Source organism: Semicossyphus pulcher, unplaced genomic scaffold (genome assembly GCF_022749685.1).
Source record: "Semicossyphus pulcher isolate SPU_LCO1_2020_fin unplaced genomic scaffold, fSemPul1.0.p SCAF_24, whole genome shotgun sequence".
NCBI classification, from domain to species: Eukaryota; Metazoa; Chordata; class Actinopteri; order Labriformes; family Labridae; genus Semicossyphus; species Semicossyphus pulcher.
Genome location: NW_027211698.1, coordinates 8,794,785 through 8,811,173, shown reverse-complemented (window position 1 = coordinate 8,811,173; position 16,389 = coordinate 8,794,785). Strand labels below are relative to the sequence as shown.

The 16,389-nt window shown below is 43.9% G+C and overlaps 1 pseudogene; it reads right to left on the bottom strand.

Annotated features, from left to right (window-relative positions):
• Nucleotides 1-13,019: 13,019 nt before the first annotated feature.
• The window catches only part of LOC138603728 (fidgetin-like), a 33,143-nt pseudogene continuing 29,773 nt past the window's right edge, over nucleotides 13,020-16,389 (bottom strand).

The window sequence follows — 16,389 nt, the reverse complement described above, 5'->3', positions numbered from 1 at the left end:
TTTCGGATTCTGTACCGCTGAGCCGTTGCCTGCAGCAATAACGGTAGCATTTCACTCAAGCCTGTCTCGCTGTGCCGTTCCTTTCAGAGGGAGGGGTGCAATGCACACTGGGTGTTGTAGGAAGGTAGAATGGGCGAAACCACGAGCTGTTTGTACAACTTTCTCCACAGCTATGGCGCCAATTTCAAATATGATTGCTTCTATGGATTACAGAGAACACCAGCTTTGACTGACAGCGACTTTTTCCGGATTCCAAATTGTTTCTTTAACATGTGGTTGAAGCAAAGAGACAAAAAAGGCAAAGACAGAGAGAAAAAGTTCAGTTACAGATCAAAGAAAATATAAACATTCTAAAATGCGTAAACACGAGTCAACATTAAAAGATCAAAAAAGGGACGTCGGCATGAAAGCGAGCCAGTTCTCCCTGTAACTTTCTAACCTGCTGCTAAAACCCTCAAACAGTCAGAAGAAAAAGCAAGACAGACTTTGCAACTTACCTCAACCTGCAGCAAAATGTGAAGCAGCCATGATCACATGATTAGTTACATGTGTGCAAAGAGGAGGATGTCTTGCATGATTAGTGTTCTTCCTTGAAAAACTTCAAAGAAAAAGCAAAGAAGAGATACTCAAACATAATGCAGTTGATGTTGACTCTTGTCTCCCACAATGCATTGCATAAAGGAAGTGGCTGGGGAGAGTGGGAGGGGCTAAAACAACTCCAGGAAGACTTTTCTAACAAACAAAAATTATATAAAATCTTAAATGAAAAATTACTTTTGTGTCTTTTTATGGAATTTTATCTGTTGTTTCAAAGTTACAGTTTGTTTGACATCAGTCGACACATGTATTTTATCATATTGGGTTAGCATAAAGGGCTAAAGTATGTTGCTAATTTTGTATAAACCTGCTTTAAAAAGTCCATATTCAATCTTTTTACTCGTGTTTTCCTGCAAAAAGTGAAGAATTTGTACTTTTATTTTGCACTTAAGTCTTAAATTTCACTCATACATGTTGATAAATTTGTTCTTTGTGCACATTTTTGTAAATAATCCTGCAAATCAGCATCCCAACCTGTGTGCAGCAGCAGACGATGTGATAAACCAGCGGAGGAATCCAGGGTTGACACTCACCCCATCAGTCAGGGCCTTGTCCTCCCCAACCCCAACCTCCCCCCCCCAAGATCACCCCTCAGCTCCATCCTCCCCTGACCCCCCCTCCACCGCCGGAGGCCTTCACCCTGGGGCCCACCTGACTGACAGCTGTTGATTTGGATCTCTCCATCACACGCCAGATAAAAACGAGGGGATTCAGGCCTCATTCCTGCTTCGTTCCTGCCTCCAATCCCCGGCGTGAACGCAATTCCCGGGCACCGGACTTTCTGCGGGGGCCTCCTAATGAAGTCATTCCCAGCACACATGATTGGGTGAGATTGCCACCACCACCATACACCACCACCACCACCATCCTTGCCTCCTCCGCCGCCGCCACGATCCCCGCTCCCATCCCCCACCTCTGCTGAGTGTACTCATGTGGAAACAGCAAGTGGTCGTGTGCGTTTTCCATCCCTCGCCTGCGTGTGTGTGTTTGTGCATCTGCAACACATGTGATATGTGTGTGTGTAGGTGTGTGTTCTTAACTAAGCTAACACAGCCTGACTGGCTACTAATTGGATGTCTCCATCGGCGGTTATACACGATGTAGCGAGAGGAAATCACAGAGGAAATATGATACACCGAGGAGAAAAATGAGGGATTTTCCTCGCTGTGAAAGAAAAAGAATCAGATCAGGATGTGATGGTGGTGTTGGTACAGAATGTGCTCTTATAAAATCAATCAAAAAAAGGCAGGATTTGAGTTATTTCAACCTGCCAATCACTGTCAAGAAAGAGGAAAGGCTTTGATGAGTAATGATCTGAAAAAAAAGGAGACAGCTAATGAATTTATCACAAAAAAAAGCAGCCGCTGCGCTCCCCAAAAAAATCTTTGTCGAGGTCTCTTAATGCACATCACAGTCCCTGATAGTTCACTCAGCGACACCTCCTCAGCAGGAATCCTCCCGAGACAACCTCGCCGCCTGTCAGTCGGTCGGTCTGCCACTCACCGCTAACACGACAGCCCGTCCCCGAGTGCCTGTGAACACTCGGCGAGCGCCGCCGATCTGACAACACACACACACACACACAAAAAAAGCAAGTGTTTCTGAAGGTACCCTCCTGTGACGCCGGAAAAGCTCGTTTTAAGTTTTTCTCGCCGAGGGGAGGTGGGCGATGGGGAGCGAGGATGAGTCATGTCTGACTTCCTGTTAGCGAGGGGGCCGAGTGATCAAATGGATCTGATTTTTGGCGCCTTTGAATGTCGACGATGGCTGAACAGGAGAATCTGGAATAGCGAGTGATACCTTTTAGACAACACAGACAGCAATAAATGAATGAATCCAGCATTATGTGACTTTGTGGTTATCAGGGATGTGCATTTTATTTTGAAAATCTCATAATTAATTAGAATTTTTCAACCAAATCAAAGCTGAATCTCTAATAAGTGTCAATTAATTGGCTTCTAACATGGAATTTGCATGACAAAAAATGCAATGCTTTATCAATATGCCAACATCATGCATTATTAAAGATGGCCGCCATTAGCATAATAATATATTAGCATAATCAAGCTGCAGGATTTGCATGGGAGCTGTTCTTGTAAACCGCACAGGATCTCCGCGCATCAGCAAAAAGGTGAAGTCGATTCAGTACCCGTGACATCTTCATCTTCAGCAGGTTCACAGCTTTGTGAAATCTCTGCTTAGGTTTTTATTCTTATTCAATGGATCCGGCGCCGACTCTAAAGTCGTATTTCTCACACCATTGTTGCTTGACTTCCTGTCTGAAAGAAGATTTCTTAAGTTGCAGCATGATGGGTTGGAAAGGCCACCTGGGAGGACACGCTCCAACAGAAATACCTGCACTACAGCAGCACTACTCAAGGACTGTTGAGCTTTTATGCTTCTTTATAGTTCTATCTGAAGATTGAAGTTAGTATTTACTTCATGCTCAAATGCTACATACAACACATGTAACATATCGTGTATTCATTTAGCTTGTTAGTCTGCATACATAATGTGCACTTTTATTTTGAAAAGTTAAAGCAAATGTGTTTTGCAAGAATTTTTTTTTTTCATTTTACAAAAAAAAAATCTCGCTCAATTTGGTTCATTCAGTACACTTAGCTTCATTTTAACTTTGTCTGACGTGATCAGTAGGCCTAGCTTAAAGTGGCTAATTTAAGCTAATATTAGCTAAAATTTCGCTTTATTAATCTGATTTAATGATTCTGATTCTGTGTGTGTTATTGTTAAATTACGTTTTTGCATAATTCAAGGTCATTTTTGAGCCATTTGGTTGAAAACTGTGTAAACACAACACTGAAGTAATATTTTCATGTGTTCATATGAGGTGATGAGATACAAAGTAATCCGCTAGAGTACTCAGATTACTTTTTTGTTGTAACGAGTAACGTAACGCGTTACTTCTGCAATTCAAGTAATCCGTTACTTTGTTATTTTTTCATAAAAAGTAATGTTATTGGAAAAATATGCCGTATTTTTCTTTTCCTTTCGTCACAATTGTGTCAGTGCGCATGTGTAGCTTGCTAACTCAACTAGCAAGATAGCAGAGAACAACATTTACTTCGTGGAGATATTTCCATTATTTTGTGTTTTTGGGCAAAAGGGACACGAACGACATGACGGTGAAATGTAAGCTGTACCTGGAAGGTAAGTATTTGTCAGCTGTGAAGAGCTGTACTTTAAATTTGAAGAAGCATCTGCAGCTAAAGAGCCTGAGTTGTTGTCATTGAAACAGCTGTGCCTAATACAGTTAGCTGTCAGATTGTTAGCATAATGAAGAGCTGTAAAGTTTATATTGCGTCTGTCATTCCTGTTATCAGGCTGCAGAGTTACAGATTATGGGCCGTAAACGAGGCTATGCAATGATGGAAGAGTCGATACATTTAAATTTGGTAGACGTACAGCAGGATACACACCATCCTGACAATATGACCAACATGTCTAACGAGTTGCAAAGGGATTTAATTTTTGGTAATGCAAAAGTACTCTAACATGGTACTTTTCACAGTAGATAACGCAATAACATAAGTTACTTTTTAAAGTGGCTGCTACACTCTTACTTTGTCTGACATGACCAGCAGGTCTAGCTCATAATGGTTAATTTAAACTAACATTAGCAAAACGTAGCTGTTTCCTGATTGTATAAGCCGTCTTTAATTGGGTTATTGTTACATTAACATTTGGCATATTTCAATGTCATTTTTTAGCCATTTGGTTAAGAACAGTCTATAAGCACAACATTGAAGTAGTATTTTTCAAGTGTAGCATGTTAGCTAGCAGTTCTAGCGCATCTAGCAGATACATAAAAACATTAGCATTCATTTTAAATCTGTCTCTAGCCAAATGATGAATGTATATCCAATATTTACTCTCTTTTAGCTTAGATTTGGTCTCCTCCAACTCATGAGACAAATATTTGTCACTTTAGCTGCTAAATGTTTGGCCACCGTTCACCAGTTAGCTGCTAGCTTTGTCCATCTTGTGTTTGGTGCTCTGTTTTTTAATTTTTAATTTTTAAAAGATTATTTTTTTTGCCTTTGGCTTTAGTTATAGGACAGCTGAAGATAGACAGGAAATGTTGGGAGTAGAGAGTGGGGATGATGTGCACCAAATGATCGGCAGACCGGGAGTCGAACCTGCAATCAGTGCGACAAGGACTGTAGCCTCTGTACATGGGGCGCCTGCTCTACCAACTGAGCTAAACAGCGCCCCCATAATGGCTTCTTAAAGGTGTTTCGCAGAAAACTGCTAATTGCTACGGACGAAAAATAATGAGAGCGACAACAGTGAACCAAAACAATGAGACGAAAGACGCAAAAACGCTTTGTAGCGCAGAGGGGGGCTGAAAAGTGGGTGCCAATTCGATGAGTGTTCATTACTATGAGCAACACCTTTCATTTAAAGGCAAAGATGTCATTAATTGTAAAGACAAAAATATTGGTTACTGCAGCTTTAAGTACATTTTGTTACTCTTATGTTAATACCAGGTCAGTAGGCTAAACTTGGATGTAGGACTTTTAATAAACTATTTTAACCCTTAGACTTTCAGTCAGTTTACTTTCTGTGACATATGTGGTTTAACCTTCAGAGTTATGAAAAGTATTCTGTGTGGGTCTATCTCCCATACTGTTGTCCTGCATGGCGAAATGTCAACACTGTGTGATAGAAAACAGACGTATACACTAAAATGTGATTAATTTCAACGGCGTGCTAGAATACACAATGGGATTTTTATCATTAAAATCAGAACGCTTTTGGTTTTCAAGTTATATTCAAAGAGAAGCAATGTGCCCCTGATAAAACAAAGCAAAGGCACTTAGCATGTGTTCTCCTAGTTAAGATTCCCTCTCAGCAGTAATACAACGTTTCTGAGTGTCTGCTGGAAAACAAGTGGAAGGTCAAGAACACGAACAATAGATGTTGATTCCAATTATGTGTAAAGCATTGAACAAGATGCGCTAATGATGGCGTTGTCGGGAGAAAAAAGGTGTTTATGTGCTACTCTCCCAAAGCCTGTGGAACGGTTTATTAGGCAAAGGCTTTATTTCCATAAAGGCTGATAAGACTTCAAATGATTCACTGAAAAACAGTCCTGGCATCGGCACAGCAAAGCGGCGTGTGTATTTATCTCTCCCGACGCTGGGAGACAATCAAGACAAAGATGATAGCACATTTTGAAATGCAGCACAGAGGCATAATGAGATTGCAGCTACTTCAGGAACAAAAACCAGACAAAATGCTTTTTTTTTTTTCATAAATGGCTCCTTGTTTTATTCACTCACACCAAAAAAAAAAGAAAAAAAAAAAAGGCCATCGTTTTCAATTAATGAAGCAGGGAATTGAGTCCGAGGTCCGGCGGGATATGGATTAACCGTGATGGCTGGAGGGCCCAATCTCACACTGAGTCTGCGCTGCGGTCTGCATGGAGGAATTTCTCATTCAAGGCCTCCACCAGCCCCCCCTGCCTTCCCACCTCCCACCCCCAACTCATCCACCCATTCCTCATCCTAAGGTGAGTTGCTTCAGTGCAGACCGCTATTAGTGGTGGGGGGAGATAAAACTGTAAGTGTTGCTCCCAATTAGTGCATCAGTGACCGCTCTGTGCCTCCTCCACGGCGAGGCCTGCGAAGAGGGAGGGGGGGGAGGCGGGGGGGTTGCGGCGAGTGAAAGATTGGAGGGAGGATGACAGGGAAGGAGAGAACGGCGTAAAGAGAGAAATAAAGAAAAGGAGTGGGTATAGAGGTAGATAAAAGGGAGGACAGGAGATGAAAAGTGGCGAAAAAATGGCTTAAGCGTTCATTTTGAGTGGCGAGACAGCTCCTATTAACATTTAACAGCGTTTGCGCAACTTGGTGTGGAGGTTAGGATGCAAATGAGGAGGAATTAAAACTGGCCAGAGGTTTGTCATTGATGGATTGCAGTCTGGCGCTACTCACCACTTCCTAGTGTCCATCACAGACGATTACTGTATAATTAAACCTTATTTCTGGACTCTGCGACGCATAATTACTTGTGTGGGAATGTAACCATCATCTAAAAGCTCCGGCAAAATGCTTTAGCATTTAGTCTGGCAGGCTGCAGTCATTTCACGGAGCAGTGACAGATAGAGCCATCTGATGATCGGCAAAAGAACAGTCACTTTTAATAAGAGGTGTGGGGGGGAAATATTAGGCGACAGTGTGCTGATTATAGGAAAATTAGGCTTTCAAGTGGTAAAGTCCTTTGTGTTATTTGCATAATTTATTCCTTCTTTACCCCCCTACTTCTTCAACCACCCCTGGTTTTTTTTTTTTTTTTTTGCGAGCTGTGGGCAATTTCCTCTCATATTTGAATGGATTGCACATTTAAGACTACTTAAGGAAAATGATCACTTAGCATATTTTAATTGTCGCGCAAAGAGTGAGACGAGGTGCGAGGCAAAAGCTTATAGGAGGAGCCTTTAAAGTGAAGGGGACGCGGTGGTGTTGTGGCGGATAACCTCCGGGCGCGCACACGCACACGTCGCGACCCCGTCACACACGCTCAGGTCTTTAAAGAAAGTGTGTAAATTGCAATTAAAGTAAAAGAGTTTCCATCAAGTCCAGCTGATGCACCGCGTCGCGGAAAAAAACTTGCATGTGGTCATATTTCAGAGACCATCTTCAGCAGTGTAAGTAAGGGTTACCTACAGATTGCTGCCACAGTATTTATGAAGCTCATGTCTTATGGGTCGAAATCTGAAAGAAAAAGGCATTTTTATGAAATTATTTTTGATCATTGAAGTGGGAAAACAAAGAAAACTGCGGGTGCCCTTTAACCTCTAGTGAAGCCGTAGAGGTTTCAGGGATAATACACTGCAGGTCAGTTTGTAATATTTCCTGCATCTGCTGAGACAAGCCGAGACCATCTCCCGTGTTGTGCATACAGGTTATTTACAGACCACCTTGCTGCTTCGGTATTTATAAAGCTTAGAGGAGGAGAGCTAAAAAATCAGATTGCTTCTTGAGTCACATTAAATGACAATCCATGTGTTACTTCCGATCACGGCTGTCGATAAAGAAAACAGCAGCCCTCGATGCACCCCACGTGAAGCGCTGACATTTTTTAGTGATAATTAAAGCTCGTAAACTGGAATAAAATGAATTAAAATTTTCAGTAAAGTCTGACTGCTGCACCCAAGTTTGGATAAAAACCTGCAGGTCAGTTAGTCTGTAATATTTCCTGTATCAGTCCCTGTCACAGTTGTGGCAAATGGACTACAACTACCATTACAGAGCTAACTGTTTTAGCATGTGGGTTTGAAGTTATGCTATGCATATAAATCAAACTACAGAGACAGCTACTTCAGTAGTCAACCCATTGTACGTATCCATGTAAGAAAAATAAAAGTACTTTCTTACCTGGAAATTTTTTGGTTGTAAAACCCACAATGTTGCTCATAGCAACCAGTTAGCTCATAAAGGAAATGGGAGTTATATTGCTCTTTTCTGATTGGTCAAACTGACAGTGTTACAACACTCCCCGGTCTCCCCTATATCTGAGAATGGCATGTGTCACATTATTTCTGATCATGGCTGCAGCATGTTTCAAAGTTGGGAAATAAAGACCCTCGATGCACTCTAACCTCTTTAATTTTTTTGCGTAAAAAGCACGTAAACTGCAATAAAACTAAGAAGAGTTGCAGTGAAAGTCCAGCTCATGCACCATATTTCGGATTAAAACTTGCAGGTCAGTTTGTCTGTTATACTTCCTGTATCAGTCCTCCTGCTGAGACACGCAGAGACCATCTCCAGCGCTGTGCGTACAGGTTATTAACAGACCACCTTGCTGCTACAGTAAGAAGCTAAGAACAAAAGAGGCAAAATAATCATTGCTGAAGCATGTTTCAAAGAGCGGCCCTCGGTGCACTTTGACCTCTGGTGGAGCTGTTTGTTTTTTGGTGTAAAAGCATGCAAACTGCAATAAAACGTCCACCTGATGCAAAATATTTCGGATTAAAACTTGCACGTTAGTCTGTAACATTTCCTGTCTCACCCTGCAGAGACACGCAGACACCATCTCCAGCGTTGTGCATGCAGGTTATTAACAGACCACCTCACTGCTGCCGTATTTATGAAGCAAAAAAAGGTGCACAAAATAATCAAGTCTCTTCTTCCTTGGCTCGAAATCTGTAAGAAAAAAACGCTACATTTATATCAGAAAAAGGCATGTGTCACAAATTATTTCTGATCATGGCTATAGCATGTTTCAAAGTGGGAAAATAAAGACAACAGCGGCCCTCGGTGCACTCTCACCTCTCGCCGAGCGTTTGAGTTTCCACGGATAATTATAGAGGCTATACAGCAGCTTCCCACACCTCGCCACCAGCTATATAATGATACCTTGGCGGTGTAGTGGGCAAATGCACATCATTTTCATTAAGAGCACTCACATAATCCAAATTCTTTGTGATGGAGGAAGATAATTAATGCTTTAATGTTTTTTAGTCTTGCCACTCGTACCACAGCAAGAGAAATGAATTGTTACATTTTAATGAGAGAAGCGACGGCGCCGGCTTCCCGCGCAACACGGATGATTTTATAATTGCACACAAGGGTGACTAACTCAAGGCTCATTAAGGCGATTTTTCAGCTGGGCTATTTTTTGGCAGGACAATACATTTATTTTTTCCAATCTACCGATAAATAAATTGTTATATTTATTCATAGAAAGAAAAACAACAACGTACAAGATATAATCTCCCAAGAAAATGTCTTTAATGAGTCGTTTGTTGCTGCTTGTACCTAAGATTACATGAAAATACATTTAAGTTGACTGCAAGTATGGCAACATATTCACACATATAAACAAGTGGTGCATTTTGTATTGTATGTATAGGTATGTACAACAGAAACACGTTACACTCTGGTTTAAAGTTGTGCAAGTGTGTTATATATACTAACAATTTATAAAATTCAACACACTAAATAAAAAAAAGAAGAGTGTGCCCACGTATATACACATTCACACGCGCACAACCACAGTAGTTCACAAAAGATTAAAGCAAATGTATTGGATTATACATTTCCGGGTCGCCGCGAGGTCGACCCCAACCACAAGCGATTTTCCTCACAAATCGCTTGTGAGTGTGTTTTTGACGTCAGTGTAATCAGGTGTGTGTGTGTGTGTGTGTGTGTGTGTGTTCGCCTATAGCTCGGATCTGACACACAGTGACAGACGCACACACTATAGGCTATGCTGCAGCCTGCGGTTGCACCATCAGCTAAATGTTTTAAGTACAGTCATCTGAGGTAGACTGCGCAAAACTTCATGGTGTTACTCTCCCCTTCTTCTTCTTCTTCTTCTTCTTCTTTTTTTTTTGAATTTTTCAAAGCATTTTTCACAAATGTCTGACATTTGGAAAGACATAAATCAAATACCACGTGTGTTTTGTAGCCATGAGGTAGAAATGCTTTAAAGAGGAACTCAAGCGTCCATTTAAAGAAAGGTTTCCAGAAAAGAAAAAAAAAAAAGCTCGATTTAAACACCATGTAGAAAAAAGGTCAAGACACAAAAAGAAGGACCACAAAACACGTAACAAACAAGCGTAGCATTGACCGGTGTGTTTCAAGTCGTTTGTTCGCCGGCTGCGGGGAGAGAGAACGCCTGTGCTGTTGATGTGTGCTCTGAAGTGCATTAGTAGGTTTTTCTGTCTAAAGGGACTCTCTCTCCAGAGGATTTGCTGACAGAAGGAATTCTGGTACAGATTGTTTTGAGGGTGGTTTTTCTGACGGACCACTCCGCTTTCCCCTTGTGCTGCCGCCACGCTGCCTGGCTGTCTTTCCTTTCCGTCAATTTTGCTGACGCTCAGCAGAACCCCCCCCCCCACCCCCCTCCCTTACATCAGGTGCTGCACTGATGCTGCCCAGACCAGAGATAGCAACACAGAGTGGGCTTGAACGTACAGTATGAAGCTCCTACTTCAACAAAAAAAAAGCGGAACTCACAATAAAAATGAAAATCTCAGACGGACAAACAAATCAAGCGCTGCCAATGGCGTCGATACATTTCAACAAAACAATATTACACACAAAAATGCTTTAGTGCACGCCAACTAAAGTACTCCCATGTCACAACAGTAGTGCTAAAAGGACAGCTTCTTACACGCCGACAAGGAAGAGACAAAATACATTCCAATGCAATACAATGGGTTAAAGATAACCTTCAGGGATGAAGGACTTCAAGACAAAATTCCTCTCATGTTACAAAGCTTTTCAGTGTATCAGATGCTGTTTGATTGTGTGCTTCGAGCCACCTGTGTAAGTATAATGAAAAATAAACATTACAGTTACAGACAGAAAAAAAGCACTGACATGGGTTTGAATTGGATTAGTAAATCTGGGTCGGTGATTATAATCAATCTTCTGATTACAACTTGATTACACTGTGTAGAAGCACTGGTCGGACAATAAGAAGGGTACTACAATAATACTTATGTTAAGAGATGCCAATTAATTTGAAATGCTAGTGTCAAATGACCCATGACCTTCTTCCTGATTTTCTGCTTTCCACTCGTCAATAATTATAGACATGTGAGATGTGTACGGGATGAAGAACCCTGCCTAATTTAAATTAACCCTAACCCTTAAAAACCATATATTCATGTCTAAGTTGTGATATTGAATTCATCATGGAATTAGCTCCCTTGATCCAAGACAACTGTTGTAAAACCAACTGCAATAATCTCGACCAAATGACAGTCAAACGTAATTTAATACCCACATGAAGGGAAGAGAATTGCCTTTGATGTCACTGCAAATAGTTCCACATTTTGGGAAATATGCTTATTTACTTAAGAGTTAAATGAAGAGATTGAAATCACTCATATGCCTGTCCAATTTACAGTTAGCCAATTAGCTTAGCAGCACATTATGTAACCCGCCTAAAACCCACAATTTCTGTTTTAAAGGATCAAACATGCTTAACATAAAGCTGATTTTGGCTAGGCTAGCTGTTCACCATTTCCAGTTTCTCTTCTAAGTTAAGCTAGCTGAGAAGATTGATACCACTAACTTACTGTCTGTTCAATATAACCCATAGCTAGTAGCCGGTTAGCTTAGCTTAGCACATTTTGTAACCCCCACAAACTGATGTTTTTACACTTTAGTTCTGAAACAAATCCAACAAACAAAATATAAACTCAATATTGTTTCCTTTGTTAGCTAGCTGTTTAAGCTAACTGGCTGTTAGCAAGAGTGAAATCTTCTCATTTATCTCTCAGTAAGTTCTTAAATAAGCGATTTCACAAAAATGTGAGTGTTTGTAGCAAAACTTTTCAAAGTCAGAAAACATTTTCTCTCAAGTGTGAATGAGCCAATATTTTGCGTAGAAGTTAGCTGATGAACTGATGGCGCCTCCATGTAGCCTTACCATATAGCCTAGGTCACGTAATATAAACAATGTTGATTATGGTTGTTTTAATAAATATACAACTCCCACCACCCCTCTGAAAACCCCACAACAACAAAGCTGGGCAACACGGTTTTAAATTTTTAAGAGCAATGGAAATAAGCTTCAGGGTTGGTCAAGTAGAAACAGGTAGCTAAAGCACCTGTTGGGAGGGGAAAAAAAGACATAATGTTTTTACTCTCACTATTGATTATGTTCCATCAATCCAGAACATATCTAGTACATTCATTGTCACCTCTTTGCCATTTATTCTAGCCAGCTGAGGTACACCTAACACTGCTTTGCTAAACTGCCAAACCACCTCGGATTCTCCTCTCACGTCTTAGTGCTTTTCGTCAAGGTATCTTGAGGTACTATACAATTCACAAACGCTTTCCTGAGTTTTGTTTGTTACGTTTGTTTGTTTTGCAGGATCAGAAGAGATGAGTGTGAGTCAGGGCCCAGACTACTGCCACCCTGATGGATTACTGCTCTTAGCAAGACGATAAAAGGACGATTGACCACCAATGGTAACTGTCAATCTCTGTTTTTCAGACTCACCGCTGAAGTTTTAAAGCTCTTAATAAGCGTCAGCTCATGCCATGAATGTAGATTGTGAGGCAAATAAACAAAGAAAGAAACTCAGAAAGCACCACTTCAGGCACTTGGATAGCCAACTAAATCTCAAGAACAAGAACATAAAGATATATACACAGACACTGGGGCGTCTCTTCTGAAGCCAACTTGCTTGCAATGTGTAAACAACGCCTGGCTTTCTGGAGTGTCAAGCATTCAAATTAAAACTCTTGCTCATTAACTGCAAAACTGCCAGTTGTCTCATCAAAACCAGGTCTCTCAGTGCATCTAAACCCTGCTTGTGAGAACTCTGTGGGCTTGTGTTGGCCTTCTGTGTGCCTTTCCCTCCAGCACAATGCTTTTGCCCTGAGGGGAGGAATTGTGGATGCCTCTTTTTCTCAAGGGCGGAATCTATCTCTTCACTGGCTGCAGCCGAACATTTTGTTCCACTCAGTGTACGTGTCAATCTCTTTCTGCGATATACTGGCTTGGAATTTACAAAAGACACTCTCAAAGTCCTGGTAGGTGAGTGGCCTGACCTGTCCTCTGGGCATCATACCCGTCATGTCCATGCCCTGTGCAGAGACGTGTAACAGACCAACAAGGGCCTCCTGGCAGAATCTGGCCAAGTCCAGTCCAGAGAAACCCTCAGTACGCTGGACCAGCAGCGCCAGCTCCTCCTCGCTCAAGCAGTATTTGTGCTGAGATTGAGCAAGAAGCTGGCTCACAATCTGGTGCCGGGCTGTGCTATCCGGCAGGGGCACAAGAACCCTTCGATTAAAGTACCTGCGCAGCCCTTCGTCCATGTCCTGGGGTCTGCTTGTGGAACAAACCACCAACACTTGGTTGCCTCCGTCCTCGCCTGAGCCCATGAGCAGCGAGTCCAACTGGGAAAGTAGCTCCCCCTTCAGCCGGTTGATGGGACTCTCTTCACTCAGGTGGGCTGAGAGCAGCATGTCTACCTCACTGATGAACAGTACTGAGGGCTGCCGGCAGCGCGCCACCAGGAAGGACGCTCTGATAATTTTTTCTCCGTCTGCCAGCCACTTGGTGGCCAACGTGGAGCCACTGAGCTGGAGGAATGGTGCTCCCAGCTGACTTGCCAGGCAGCGTCCCAGCAATGTCCTACCACTGCCCCTGGGTCCAAACAGCAAAACACAACGTGGAGTTGGTCCTAAACTGCTGAACATGTCTGGGCGGAGAATGGGCCACAGGACCTCCTCCTTGAGGGTAGCCTTGGCTAGCTCTAGTCCTGCAATGTCACTCCAATCCACTGGGGGGCCTTGCTGAACGATTTCAGAGGTAACCATGTCAAGGAGGTGAGGGTCACTGGTTTTTAGCTGCTCTTCAGCAGGTCGGGAGGAGGAAGTAGATGAGGAGGAGGTAGGCCCTGGCGCTGAGTGGGAAAGGTGAAGGCGGTGATCATCAGCACCTTGCTCACTGATGGAAGGGGAGGTGAAGTTGACAAGGGACTCGGCTGAGCGTGAACCCCCCAGGGAGGACGAAACATAGGTTGGAGGAGTCAGTGGCCCACCTGTTGCTTGACTGCTGTACTTCCTTTGTTGTTGCTCTGAAGACATCGAGGACTGCTTCTGAGGATTAAAAGGTAAAGACGACTTCTCAGCATTTCTGTCAAATCCACCAACACTGGCGCTGTTGGAGCCTCCGTTTGCACTGCTGCTGTCTGCTACCCTGTACATGGGGCTCTCAGCCGAGCTCCGAGCCTGGCCATAGCCGAAGTTACCATAAGAGTCCATCTCTCCTTGGCCTGTCATGTAGAAGGCTTTCCTCTTCAGTGAATTAGAGGAGCTACTGTTGAGAGGAGTGGGGGCGATTGGGGTCAGGTTGTGGCTCTGGTACGGGTATCCAGGTAAGGTAGAAGGAGGGGGAAGGGGTGTAGGTGCAGCAATGCCTGAGGGGAGGTATGAAGAAGGAGGGGGCGCTCCCCCAGGGCTGTATCCTGGCCCTACTGAGCTCTGAGCTGGGTAGCCTGCTGGGGGGTAATTATAACTAGACAAGTTGGGGGAGCCTCCGTTGTAAGCTGGGACTAAAGTGGGGTGGGAGGGCGGCGGAGGGGGCGGCTGCAGGAGCCCAGAGCTGTGCAGTGGGGAGGGAAGGGCTGGGGCAGGGGCAGACTGGGAGCTGTAACTACTGTGCAGGTAGGAGCCGCTGTATGCGGGGCCGTATTCCTGAGAGGGCATGGAGGAGGTGTGGAGCGCGGTGGCAGTGTGACTCCCACAGCTGCTGCTGGAGTAGCTGGGTTCGCTCAGGGTGCTGGAAGCCAGGCCCGGGGAGCTGCACATGCCAGACACCACCTCTGAAGCTGCTGCCACCCCTCCTTTTCTGACAGAAACGCCCTCAGGAATGCAGCTCATTGGATAGACGCCATCCTGCCAAGGTTCTGATTCACCTTTCCGTCCATTCATCACTCCCGGGACCCCAGGACCCTCTGAGTAAGATCCTGGCATCTCCAGAATGCCAGAATACTTCTCGGCATACTTCTTGAGCAGGTTGGAGGCGGTAAGGGCAGAGATGTCATCATTGGCCCAGGCATACTGGTAGGAGGCGGAGCGCTGCAGGTGGCCAGGTACCGCCCTGTAGGCCTCCGCCTTGTGGGCCGGCGAGCGCGTAGTGGAGGAGATGTCGAAATGCTGTTCGGCCCACTGGCTGTGCTCGGGGGTCCACTGCATCTTTAAGCCTAAAAGAAATGGAGACACAGACAACTGTGGGTGAACACATTGACACGCCAAAATAATTTTAGCAATAATTAAAATGACAACACCTTCAAATTGTTCTGAAGGAAGGTGGTCAATTAAAAAGGTGACAATCATCTGGAGGCTTATTTGGTGCGGCATTCCACCTTTGTTTTTCTTTGTGATTTCTATCAGGCGTTTCTACAGATCTATCTCTCACTTTCTCGGCCCTTCGATCGTGGCAGATGGCAGTCTACCAATGAGTCTGGTTCTGTTCTGGGTTTCTGCCTGTTAAAGAGGGTATATAATTCAGATTTGATCGATTGATTGATGAGAAGGCCGGGGTGTTTCGGCAGGTATGGGGCAGTACAGAGGGATGGTGGGATGGCTGGTTACGGAAGCCTAATGCACCCTGGCCAGACCAATAAGACAGAGGCACTGAGGGTCACTCTATAATCCCCAGCTCATCTGAGGTGGCTGGAGATGGGTTTGAAAATGCGCCTTGCCGAGTGCCACAAAGCAACACACACACCCATACGCATCCACCCCCCTCTGCTCATGGTGCTTTCATCGAACACACACACACACACAAACCCGTGCGCAGACACACAGGCGTTTAAAAAAAACTCTCTTTGCCTGCACTCAGGCGTGCTGTCGCGTGCGTACACACACACACACACTCACATCCACTGACCCAGACGGACAAACACAGGCACGCACACAGGAGCTGTAGCGAGCAATGAATTACAACACATTGTGTCTCAAGCTTAGTTCCTGTCTGCACAGCTCCACCTTGACCTCTCTCTCTACCGTTCTCTTTACCTTTCTGTCTGCCTCTCTTCTTTATGCCTCCCTGCCGCCTTGTCTTTCCTCTCGGTGTCTTCTCTTTGCTTTTTTTTGTCGTCCATTTTCCACCACCCCTCCTGCTAGATCCCTCTTTATTTCTCTTCACCTCCCTTTATTCTGACTCCATCTATTTCGATATATATCTCTCCTTTTCATTCCCTTTCTGCTCTTTCTCTGCGGCCACCCCTCCTCTTATTTACTCCCTCTGTGCTTGCATCGCCTCCTCCCCACCCCTCCCTCCTTCCTTGCT